The 12,733-nt window shown below is 40.3% G+C and overlaps 2 pseudogenes; one reads left to right on the top strand and one right to left on the bottom strand.

The window, feature by feature from the left end:
• Positions 1-991: 991 nt before the first annotated feature.
• Positions 992-1,289, bottom strand: LOC102877178 (annotated as a pseudogene).
• Positions 1,288-12,733, top strand: part of LOC102876779 — a 28,724-nt pseudogene continuing 17,278 nt past the window's right edge.

Below are 12,733 nucleotides of genomic sequence, written 5' to 3'. Positions count from 1 at the left end.
ATTATTGACAGGCCAGGTTTCATCATTGCCATTTTACTGTGTTTCTTTTTCAGTTCTGGTTACTATGGTCTATCCACTTTGCTTTGGTGTCTCTGTGTGATGAATTTCCCTTAGAATTTCTTGTAGTTTTGGTCTTGTTTCCACAAATTCCTTACGTTACTTCTTTTCTGAAAATTCCTTACTTTCTCCTTCATATTTGATGGACAGCTTTGTTGAATACAGAATCCTTGGCTGGCAATTGTTTTGTCTCAAGCTTCTGTATAAGCCATCTTCTATATAAGTCTTCTTGCTCACATAATTAATACTGAGAACTCAGAATTTAATCTAATTGGTTTTCCTTTGTAGGTCACTCTTTATATTTGTCTTATTCTGCTTTTAGTATTCTGCCCTTATCTTTTATCTTGGACATTTGACTATGCTATGTCTTGATGTGATTTTTTTGGGGGGGGGAGCAGGTGTGGCTCTAGTCTATTTGGTGTTCACTGAACTTCTCCACTCTTTATAATAATTGGGAAATTTTCTCCCAGTATCTTTCTCCATTTTCTTAGTGATATCCCTGTCCCTCTTCTATTTTGAAATTCCAATCATACATATGTTGCTCCTTTTCATGTCATCCTAAATGATTCAAATGTTTTCTTCATTTTCTTTACATCTCATCTCAGATTTTTCTTCTAGGATTTTCCCAGTAAGGTTCTTGCCTTCCAGCTCACTGACTTTCTGTTTCATCTCTTCTGTTTTTACTTTTGTGTGTGTGTGTCCCTCCATTATGTTGGACACTTCTGCCATTTCGGTCTTCATATTCTGGATTGCATTTTCTTGCTTTTCTGTTATTTCTAGTATTGTGTTGGCTGTATGTCCTCTGTCATGTTTTTATAAGTTTTGTACCTCATTCTTTTTTTTATTTTTTAATAGAAAAAAACACACAGGGACTTTATTATTCCCAATATGGGGCAGGTCTTCCAGGGGCAGAGCTGTAGAGCAGGGGGCGGCCCTATTTGCCGGCGATAAGAGGGTTCCTCCCGACCACAATGACCTTAGAGATGTAGTGGTCCTTGTTGACAGTCTTGGGGACCTCGGTCCACATCTCCTTCACGTTCTCCAGCACCATGTTGCAGTGCCTGTTGAAGGGCCTCACGCGGCCCACCAGCTTCTTGTTGGAACAGTTGATAAGCACTTGCGTGTTGTTCTTGAATGACTGCGTGAGCACGGAGAGCAGGCCAGGTTAAATTCCTCTTCTCACTCTGCAGCTCCTCTGGGGTCATCTCACTCTTGGACTTGAGGAGGCTCATGGTGCCGGCTGCGGTCTCAGATCACTCCCCGTACCTCATTTTCTATAGTTCCAGTTCTTTCTTCCATCTTTTGCAGTTTCTTCGGTAGTTGTTAAAATTTCTCCTTACTGATCTACTTCTTGTGGCTCCCTGTCTCTGAACTATTCCCTTTCTTAGTGAGTTCCATTCTTTTTCCCATCATTTGTACCTTCTTCTGTAGCTTTTCAAATAACTCTTCATCAATATATTACTTCTGATTCTCTGCCTGTGGAGTATTTCCTTAATTTCTGGCTTTCATTGTTTCTTCCATCGTTTGTACCTTCTTCCATAAATGTTTATATGACTCTATGTCAGTATAAATTTTCTGCCTCCTTAACTCTGGGGTATTTTTTGGGTCTGCAACATGCTCTGCTCTTTTTTGGAGAAGACTTAATTTGCTTTTTCACAACGTGTGATACTACTTGCTGCTTTCTTGATGCTATGGAAGTTTTTCTTGGTGTTAGGCTGTTTGTATTGTGTGAGTAGGTTGTTGATAATTCTTTATGTTATTGATTAGTTTTCAGCTTATAATGTTCAATCTATTGAGTGGGCAGCTTGCTCTACTGAAGTCCTTTCTGGTATGATGGAGCGGGAACGTTTGCCTTTCCTAAAAATTTTAAGATCCTCTCTGGTCTAGAGTGCAGCCCTGTGGGAATCTCACCTTATTGTAGTCCCTTCTCTGAAACACTGTTGTCCTCCTTTGTCTGCAGAGTGGCAGAGTACTGTCTATATACTTTTGCCATTTGACACTTTTAAATAAATCTGAATTGTGCAAATAGTACACCTGGCTGCTAACTGTAAGTTTGGTGGATGAAATTCACTCAGGGGAACCTCAGAAGAAAGACCTGTCAAAAAGTTAGCCACCAAAACCCCTATCTATGAGCACAGTTCTTCTTGATATATGTGAGGTTGCTATGCGTTGGGGCAGCTAACAACAATCAAAATATTCCTTATTATGCAAAGAGGGGTATGGACAGATGTAGATCCATGTTGTTGCAAAGTTCTGTCAAGTTGACTTAGATTCATGGTGAACCTATGTATGTCCTAGAATTGCAAATTTTTTAAATTTTATTTTATCGTAGTTTACTTATGAAGTTCACAAAGTTTATACACATTGTTTTTCACCCTGGATCATTCCCCTTTCCTCTACCCACCCCTCTTTCCACCCATTAAATTGTGTGACCCTATGATTAACCTCCGTAACCCCCACCCCTCCTTGGATCCTCTACTCATTCTACAATAACGGTCTTATACAATATTTTTCTTTATGAGGCTGAGTTAGTGCACTTAGCATAATACTCTGCAGTCCCTCCCATGCTAGGTAGTAATTTACAAAATCATTGCTGCGTAGTGTTCCATTGTGTGAATGTACCATAATTTCTCAATCCATTCCATTGTGGTTGGGCATTTGGGCTGTTTCCATGTTCCTGCGATGGGAATAACACTGTTGTGAACATTGGTCTACCAGTCTCTGTTTATGCCTGAATTCTCATTTTCTTAGGGTATATTCCAGGCAGTGGAATTACTGGACCATACGGAATCTCTATGTTCAGCTTTTTGAGGAAACACCAAACTGTCTTCCAGAGTGGTTGCACCATTTTACAATCCCACCAAGAACGTATAAGAGTGCTTATCTTTGCCACATCCTCTCCAACATTTATTACTTGCTGCCTGAATTGCAGCTATTTTGGAAGTAGATCACCAGACTTTTCTTTCTCAATTTTCTCGCTCTGAATATGCCACTGCAATCTCCCAACATGCATGCCGTGGTATTTGAAATATCAGTGTCATAATTTGTAGCACCATAACATACAAGCCATCACAGTATGGCAGTGACAGAAGGGTGGAGAGGAGATTCTTAAAAACGCTCCCAGGTGGTCTAGGATGCTTTTCATAAATATTGCTGTAATCAGCTTCTACAACTTAAAAACATTTTTTTTCAGTTTTTTTTTTTTAACTCTGGAAAAAATACGCTTAATCTTTCCCAACTCAACATTTTTCACATACATAATTCTGTGATAGTGATTGTGTTTTATCTTTTCATGCCAGAGAACCAGTTTCTGTTTGGACAAAAGCATCTCATGAGCAACAACTACCATATCTGTCAGTGAAGGTATGCGTGTTGTGATGTTGAACAGGTTTCAGTGAAACATCCAGAATAAGACTGACTGAGAAGAAACACTTGGCAATCTATTTCTGAATTTCAGCCAGTGAAAACCTTGTAAACCACACAGCTCAGAGTGGATGATGCAGAACCTAGCTGCTCTATTGTGAATGGGATCGCCTGGAAGGGGTGGGGGTGGGGAAAGGCAGAGCTAACAAACCACAGGTGGCTTACTGCCAAGAAGTTCGGCTGCATTCCGGAGGGCACCAGGTTCGAATCCACCAGCTGCTCCATAGGAGAAGGATGGGCAACCTCCTCCAGTGGAAATCTCCTCCTGACTCTGAAAACCTACCAGAAGGTCGGCTATGGGTCCCTTCTTACTCGATGGTACACAACAACAAAACCAACAGTTGTAAAAATCTTGGTAAGAGGCCTGTTCACTTCCTCAGAGACATACATCCCTGCCCTAAGGAAATAGCTGAACAGCCTTCGCAAATATCCTCAGGCAAGTGAAGAGTGGAAAACCTGACACAGGTCCCCACTGGGGGACAAGCCTAGAGGGAGCAAGCTAAGAACTGACAGCTCTGGTCCTCCCTCAAACCTCTCCCCTCCCTTGCTCTTGGCCGCTTTCACCCCGCCCCGCGCATGCGCATGCCATTTTTCCCATGGTGCTCTGGGTCGCGTGCAGGTTGTAATGGCGGACTGTTGAGTATAAAATTTCTCCTCTGCTGCCTCGTGGAATAAGTCCTCCCTGCTTGGGCAGTCGGCTCTCTGCAGACTCAGTCCGTCAGCAGTCGCTGCAGTAGTGGACGAGCATGTGGAAGTGTGGGAGCGGGAACGCGCCGGAGGCCCACGCCGAGGAGTCGCTGTGGGAAGAGGCCGCGGACGAGGGGCCGCTGGTATTTCTGTGCTCTGGCTGCCGGCGGCCGCTGGGCGACTCGCTGAGCTGGGTACCGAGCCATGAGGAAAGCGACTGCATCCTGCTCCGCTGTTAGTCTGGCCCAGGGCTTTGGGGCATCCTGGAGGGAGGAGGAGCTCCCCCTTGGGCAGCTCAAGGACTTAAAATGGGGAGAAATCATAGAGAGATGACCCCAGACCTTTAGCGCAAGAGTGAGGGGTGGATCCTTTATCTTCCTTCCCAAAAGAGCAGTGATTGAGTCAGCATCGTTGTGAACATTACTCAGGAAACATTACGCTTCGGTTCGAAATGTGTTGTCTGCCTGTAGGGCTCCTTAGATGCTCCCCACTTAGCTCCGACTCCCGACGGCCCCATGTACAGCAGAGGGAAAGCTTGCGCCTTCCCCCCAATCTCTGCTAAATTAACCCCGTCGTCGAAGTAACTGTGTCAGTCCATCCATCTCTTTGAGGGCTTTCCTCTCTTACCACCCTGTTTCCGGTCATCATGTCCTTTCCAAGGACTGGCTCCTCCTGATAACATGTCCTAAGTATGTCTTCATTCCCCCTAAAAAACGAGGCATTTGGTTATTAGTAATTCTTTTTATTTACACATCTGGTTAGCTTTCATATGTCTGCACCGAACTACATATCTAAGTTTAAGTACGGTTGGGATTCTGTTATCCATACTATTATACTTTTTTTACCCACAATATATTCTGAATGTTTTTCATGTTGGTTTTCTGGTTGTTCAGTTCTGAATCATAGCACCCCTATGTGCCACAGAACGAGGCACTGTCTGGTCCTGCACCATCCTGAGCAGAAAGTAGAACATTTCTTCCTGAGTTTGTTGTTTTCCAATAATGATGAAAAAAATCAAATTCCTTTCCATTTTCTCTTGCTCCACTTTAACCAGTTCATAACTTTTATGTTCTATGCTCATCCAACAATGAGCCCATTGTTGTAGTCACGGTGTCAGTCCGTTTGGTTTAGCATCTTACCCTTTCTTGCTGACACTCTTCCAAGCATGATGCCCTTCTCTTGGAACTGGTCCCTTCTGATAATTATGTCCAGAGTATGGGAGACAAATCTTCGTCCAGCATAGATCTATGCATTCCTTTTTCAGTCCATAATCAGTATTCTTTGTCACCAACTTAAAGGCATTGATTTCGTTTTCCTTATTTGTTGTCTGTCACAGTGACTGCAACTGTGGGCTCCAGCGTGTCAGAGGTTGTAAGGATGGCACAGAATAGAACAGGGTTTAGATTTGTTGTTCATACGGATATTATGGGTCAAACTCCACTCAGTGGCACCTAACACGACATCATTTGTTGTCCATATTTTGCAGTCATGCAAAAAGACAATTGAAAATGGATTTCTATTTTTAGTTTAGGTTTACAAATCATACTAGTTTTTCATTCAATCCTTCATGGACCTTTTATACCATAACATTAATTGCAGTTGTTTAATGTAGATCATTTATTAACAATGTCTGATTAAACTCTTACATATTGGCCTTTCTCTTCACCCAACTTAGCTTTTTATCTTCTCTGTCTTCTGCCTCCCTTTTCACCCTTGTTAACCTTTCATGTTGACTCTCTGTATAAATTTACCCTTAGTTTTTTATATTAGCGATCTTATACCAGGTTTTCCTTCGGTAACTAGCTTAGGTCACTCGGCATAATATCTTTTAGATTCATCTGTGTTGTGAATTCTTGATCGTGTTTTAGTGATGCATATTTACTTAAGTGAATGTATCTGTTTCTTTCGCCATTCATCCCCTGGGGAACATTTGGGCTGTTTCCAACTCTTTGCTTTTGTAAATAATGCTGCAACATGGATATATGTATATCAGTTTGTGTTGCAGCTCTTACATGATACAGGATAGAACAAGGTTCAGATCTGTTACTCATAGGATCACTATGAGTCTTACTCAGCTGCACCTAACAACAGCAACAGTAGAAATGCTGAATCAAATGATAGCTCTCCCAGCTTTGTAAGGAAGCTGTAACTACTTTCTGTAGTAGTTGCACCATTTTTCATTCCCACCTGCAGTGTCTGAGAGTTCCAGTCTCTTTACACCCTCACCAATATTTATTGCTTTGTCTTATATTAAACATTCTTTTTTGTTGGAGTGAGATTTTATTGTTGTTTTGCTTTGCATCTCTAATGGAACATTTCTTCATGAGTTTGTTGTTTTCCAATAATGATGAAAAAGCAACACATTCATTTCCATTTTCTCTTGCTCCACTTTAACCAGGTCATAACTTTTACTTTGTGTTCTAGAGCTGTGATTCTCACAGTCATTGGGTAGCATTTACATGGATTTCTTTCCTAGCATTACTCTTGTAAGGAGACCTTTCAGTACAGGAGTTAAGCACTAAACGAGAGGCTAACTGAAATGTTGGTGACTCAAACCAGCTCAGTGGCTTCAGAGAAAAAAGACCTGGTGCCTGGTCCTGTCAATACTAAAATAAAACCCCCAAATTTGTTACTGTCAAGCCGATTTTGACTTATCGTGACCATAAAGGACCCTACAACACTATAGAGTTTCCAAAGTTCTCATTTAAACAGAAGCAGATTGTCACAGCTTTCTCCCACCAAGTGGCTGATGAGTTTAAACTGCTAAACTTTTGATTAAACAGCTGCATGTGTAAATGACTACAGCATCAGGGTTCTTTCCAAAATTGGCTCAGTGGTATGTAAAGACTACTTACTGTACCCTAAACTTTTCTATTCCTAACTTGTTTATTTTGATTGTTCTTGGTGGTGATGGTGATTGTTCTTAGACTTGGCCCCCACTCATGGCATACCTTGTACCGAGCAATCAGAATGTTTGGATTTAAATGGTTTTTATGGACTGATTTTATTGAAAATAGATTGTTCTTCCTCCTGATCTTAGTCTGGAACCTATGCTGGAACCTTTTAGCAGAATAGCAGCTTGCAAACCTCCACGGACATTTAGAGGTAGTGGCTGCACTAGAGGAGTATTGGCTGGGAATGGAACCTTGGTCTCCCACATGGAAGGCGGAACTTCAATCTTGAACTACCACTGCCTTCTTTATTTTGATTGACCATTACCTATTTTGGGCATGTTGTTAGGAAGGTTGATACTTTGAAAAAGACATCATGCTTGTAAAGGTCAGCAAAAGAGCAGAAGATCCTCAATAAGATAGATTAAAGCACTCACTGTATGATGGGCTCAAGTATATCAGAGATCATGAGGACGACAGGGTAGGGCAAAGTTCAGATCTATTGTTCATGGGATTGCTGTGATTTGTAGTCTCCTTGATGGCACCTACAGGTGTGAGTTACTTAATTCCATGATGCTGTTGTTGTTTGCTGTCGACTTGAGTGTGACTCATAGCAGCTGACCTGAAACCTTTCTATAAAAATAGGGTGTTACATGTTTTGGGTATTGTATGAACACTATGTTAAAACCTGATGGGTACCAGCTTCCATTTGTCTTCATTGGAGCGCCTACTGCTACTTCTGTAGCTGCTGTTAGGGACTGAAGGAATGGGCACTGGGCAGCAGTGGTGGGTGAGGAGATGAGATGGGAGCAGAGTAGAGAGAGGCTGAGTATGCCAGATCCCACCTGCTGTGTCACGTGTCTGAGCAGCAGCAGCAGCCCAGTCCTTCTTGACCACCAGACAAAGCCAGAGAGCCTGGGCCTAGAGCTCTGCTGTCTGCCTCACAGTTTGATTCAGTAGGTTATTATCTTGGTTGTTTTTTTATTTAAGCCTCTTGTTTAAAGTCAACAAGACCTCATGGAGAGCCTTTATATTTTAAATTTTGTTATTATATTTTGGAGGAACATTCTTCTAAGTGGTACAGCACTCTTATGTCATTTTGCTGTACTGAGGTAACCTGCGGTTGCTGTGATGCTGAACCTTGTGCCACTTGGGGTGTCAAATGCCATAACGGTTTCCCATGGTGGACACTGTTTGGTGGAGCTCCCAGTTTAAGGCAGGCTTGGAAGCAGGAATGGCATCTACTTCCTAAATAACATGCCTCTGGAAACTATGAACTTTGAGAAACGACGATAGTTATAGAAAGACTTCAGGATTTTTGCTCATAGGGTCGCTATGAGTCGTGCTCGACTTGATGGCAATCAACAACAAAAGGTTTGGGTCTTTAAAACTATTAGGGGGAAATAACAAAAGTAGAGTTCCATTCTTTTATTTAAAAACCTAACTCTCTGGGATCAGATGTGTGTACTGTCTGGACATTGTCAAAATGAACATTAAGTGTTACATATCTAGTTCTCTTGCCCAGAAAACTCCCCATTTGGATGCTTGAAAATGCTGTTCAGATTTTCACACATAATTGTGAACTTGGCCCATACACAGTTCTGAGTCATGCTTTCTGCAGGCATAGAGGATAGGTAGTGCGAAGACCTTGAGTTGAGTGTACATAAAGAGTAGAATAAGGATTTAAGGAAGAAGGCAGCATCCAGAAAATTCAGAACCTTGTGTGTTGATCTTACTCTGATGTTTGAGAAGACAAGAGTTACATGACCTGTTCAGAGATGGGTCAGGAACTACTGCAGAGATCTAAGTAAGCAACAGGTGGTAGCAGTTGTGTTGAGGATAGAGAAGACTAGATACTAGAGTTCACAAGACTTGTTCTTGGAGTTGGCCTGGGGAACAGTATGAAAAGAATCAAATAGCCTTAGGGTTTCTAATTTGAGAACTGGTTGAGTGGGGTAGTGTTCACCAAGTTAAGGTTGATTGGAGGTTGGTATGTACTGTTGAGTTGACTATTAACTCAGTGTAACCCTGTGAGCAACAGATCTGAACCTTGCCCTCTCCTGCACCATCCTCACCGTCTTCATCACGCTCAAGCCAATTGTTGCAGTTCCTGTGTCATTCCATTGTATTGAGGGTCTTCCTCTTTCTCTGACCCTCCAGCTTTCCCAGCATGATGTCTTTTTTCCATTATAAAATGCTCATAGTATGTAAGACAGAGTTTCACCTTGCCTTTCCTAAGGATCACCCTGGCTGTACTTCTTCAAGACAGGTTTATTTGTTCTTTTGGCAGCCCACCATTTATATTCTTTTCTAATGCCATGTTCAAAGACATTGGTTCTAGTATAATCCTTATTGTACAACTTGTAGATGCATGCATAGCATTTGGAGGAGGTGAAGGGATATCGGTTGGCGTAATCGCAAGGGAGTTTCATTGCTAACCCAAGGCTTTGTCTCTTTGGCTGTTCATATCCACCAGGGACTTTGTCAGCCCCACGGGATAAAGATGTGCCTTGGAAATTCAATGGAAGGTAGTCATGAGAGTTGTTTCCCACTCACTGGCAATGAGTAGGAGGAGGTGAAATCAAGGGGCTATACTTTTAGGTCAAATAAGATGGGTTTGTTTTTTGTTATTTGTTTGTTTGGTTTTTTTTTTCTTTTTTTCCATCATCTGTCCTTTATTGTATCCTTGGACCTGGACCCTCCAGTCATGTTTTCTGGTTCTTTGGTTCAACCATGACCTTTGTCCAAGTAGTGGTTCTAGTAAAAGTTTTTACCAGGCTCCTGGGCATCTTCAGTTACTTTTAGAGAAATGAACTCCCTGGAGATTTAGAGATGCATCATTGGCTTTTAGCATCTTCTTGATTTTGTTCCCAATTTACAGAGTCTGGTAGTTACTCTTTGTAATTATGGTGTTTGAGGTTCTTATTTATCCAACTCTACTCTTTCCTGAATTATTTCCCTAAGTTTATTTGTTCTGTTAATGTCAGTAGTTTCCAAAAAAGGAAATAATCCTTTATTCTTCTCTTTTCAGAAAACTCCTGTACCTTTAGTTTTGAGGAAATTCCTGTACATTTTTTAGTCTATGTATTACGTGAAAGAGAGAGAAAGATACTTCGATCTTGTTTTTCCTGGTCCTCTTAAACTTTAATATGCAGTATAAAAGTGTGTATATTAGAATTATATTAAGCCACCATTAGTAAATTATAGTTACCTTCCTTTTTCTAGGTGTTTCCTATAACGTTTTTTCTGACAACGAACAGAAGATATCCACACGTAAAAAAGATAATGGTTGGTGAGTCTGGTTGTATTTATATAAATATTTATGTTAGAGAAATGCTTGTTTTTCAAGTAAACATCCTTTAAGAGATCATTGCTGTTATAGTTATTTGAGATACAAATGTGTCATAGTAATCAAGAAAAATAATCCAAAATATTCTAGATTGATGATGGTCCCTCAATTTGATAGACTAGACTATCTAGCTTACTAAAGAGATAATCTCATGTTTGCTTTTTTGCTCTTTGGGCTTCATTTTGACGAAAATAAAAAAAGAAAATGTTTGTCGTTAAAATCTGTTTAGGTGAAAGGTGCCTTAGACCAGTGTTACCTACCTTGTTTGTCTAATGGCACACGTGGAAAATTGATGTGTATGTGATGGTCTGATACAGTGAGATGCTGCCTGGGCCTGCACCATCTTCATGATTGTTCGTGTATTGAGCTCTTGTATTGTATTGTATTGAGTTCATATATTGTTGCTCTTGTGTAGTGTTTTCCCACCTAGAGGGCTGTTTTTTAGCACTGTATCAGACAATATTATGGTATGGTTTACATTGCCTTACATGTTAGAAGTAGATGTTCCAGTCTTTCAAAAGTTGTGCTGAAACCTGCCAACCTTGGATTACCATGCTAGTATTTGGAATGTAACCATATGAAAACCATAGACATTACCATAAATAAAATGGCTTACTCAAATTTCTTTTTTAAAAAACTCTTTATTACGACTATAATGCGGTTAAATTGCATGTTATTAAATTCTACCTGTTATACCAATGCCTGGCTGGTTCTTAGCTTGAGATCTGTTTTCATACTATTATAACTGTCAGGTAAGTATTAAAGATATCCTAATACCAAGATGAGATTTTCTTTTTGTTCTCAAGATTGAAAGTGTGTATCAGAATATGATTTATAAGGAAAAATAGCCCTAACTAATATATAATGGGTACATGCAAAGATTTATTTAACTCATTAATCAGATAATCAGAAGATGGTAAAGCAGATTTCAATTATAGAGCTGGTTCCTCTATAGGACATATATAGCTAATATCCTTGAGGGCAATAAAACCTCAACCTTTGGAGTTATCTTAGTAGAAATTATTTGCATCCTTACAAGACTAAAATTATTTACAGTTTTACAATCTTTTCTACAAATCATCTAGCTTTAGAGTTAAGTGTTTAGGAACATTTCCCTAGACTGTGGGTCCAGTAAATAAAGTTTTATTAGCGTAGAGCACAAACATGTTTTCAGTTATGTATTAGTACAATGAATAAGGAAAAAAGAATGAATGCCTTTGTTGTTAGGTGTCATCAAGGCAAACACAACTCATAGCAACCCTATAAACAAAAGACCTGAACTCTGTTCTAATAATGTCCTCATTTCTCTAAGTGCATAGAGTTTCCAGAGGCATGTTGTTTAGGAAGTAGATGCTACTCCTGCTTCCAATTTGAATAGTAGTGTGGGTAAAGAGTATTGAATATGCCATTGACTGCCCCAAAAACTAACAAATCTAGCTTGGAGGAAGTGTAACCAAAGTATGACTTTGTCTCACATACTTTGGGCATGTTGTCATGAGAGGCCTGTCTTTGGTAAAAGACAGCATGTTTGGAAAAGTTGAGGGTCAGCACAAGAGAAGATGACTCTCAAGTAGATAGAATGGCACATTGTTGCAACACTGGGTTTGTTCATATTGGAAATTACATGGATGGTGCAGGAAAAGGCACAGTTTTGATCTGTTACTCACAGGATCACTCTTGAGTTGGAGTCGGCTTGACAATAACAATAGTGTGGCTGATTCCATGCTACTGTGGCAGAGCTGATTAGCTGTGACAGATACCATATGGCTTGTACACCTAAAATACTTTGGTTCATTGCAGAAAAAATGTTCCATTTCTCCCTCAACCCTAGAGTGTCACATGACCCTTAGTGGACTAGATAGATGATGAAACATTAAAAGAGCAGGTGGAATCTTTTTTTCTTCCTCCCAAATTTCAGGTGATTTCTCTGGATATGACACAGGAATTTATAATCTAGACAACATCTTTCTTGTCACTTCTGTTACCAGAAGGCTAAAGGAAGAATGGCCTAGAGATTGCTTTCTTTGTGTTGGTGATAGGAACATCTTTCTGTCATTTTTCCTCTACCCATAAGAACATACGTGGTCAGAACAACAGACTTAAATGTTCAAGTGATTTAAATGGTTACAAGACTTAACTATTTACATGACTTTAATGTTTATTGAATTTTTTTTTTTTACATCAGAAGGTATACTATTGTTTCCTAAAAGCTGTGACATTTCTCAATTGCAGTGTTCTTGAGACCTTATACTGCAGAGGATGCTTACTCCAGCTTGGCCATATCTACAGATGCACACCCAGGAGTCTTGATTTCAAGAGAGACTTG

Source organism: Elephantulus edwardii, unplaced genomic scaffold, assembly GCF_000299155.1.
Source record: "Elephantulus edwardii isolate Elephantulus edwardi_28Jun2011 unplaced genomic scaffold, EleEdw1.0 scaffold00151, whole genome shotgun sequence".
Taxonomy (NCBI): Eukaryota; Metazoa; Chordata; class Mammalia; order Macroscelidea; family Macroscelididae; genus Elephantulus; species Elephantulus edwardii.
This window is presented reverse-complemented; position numbering and strand designations above follow the sequence as displayed.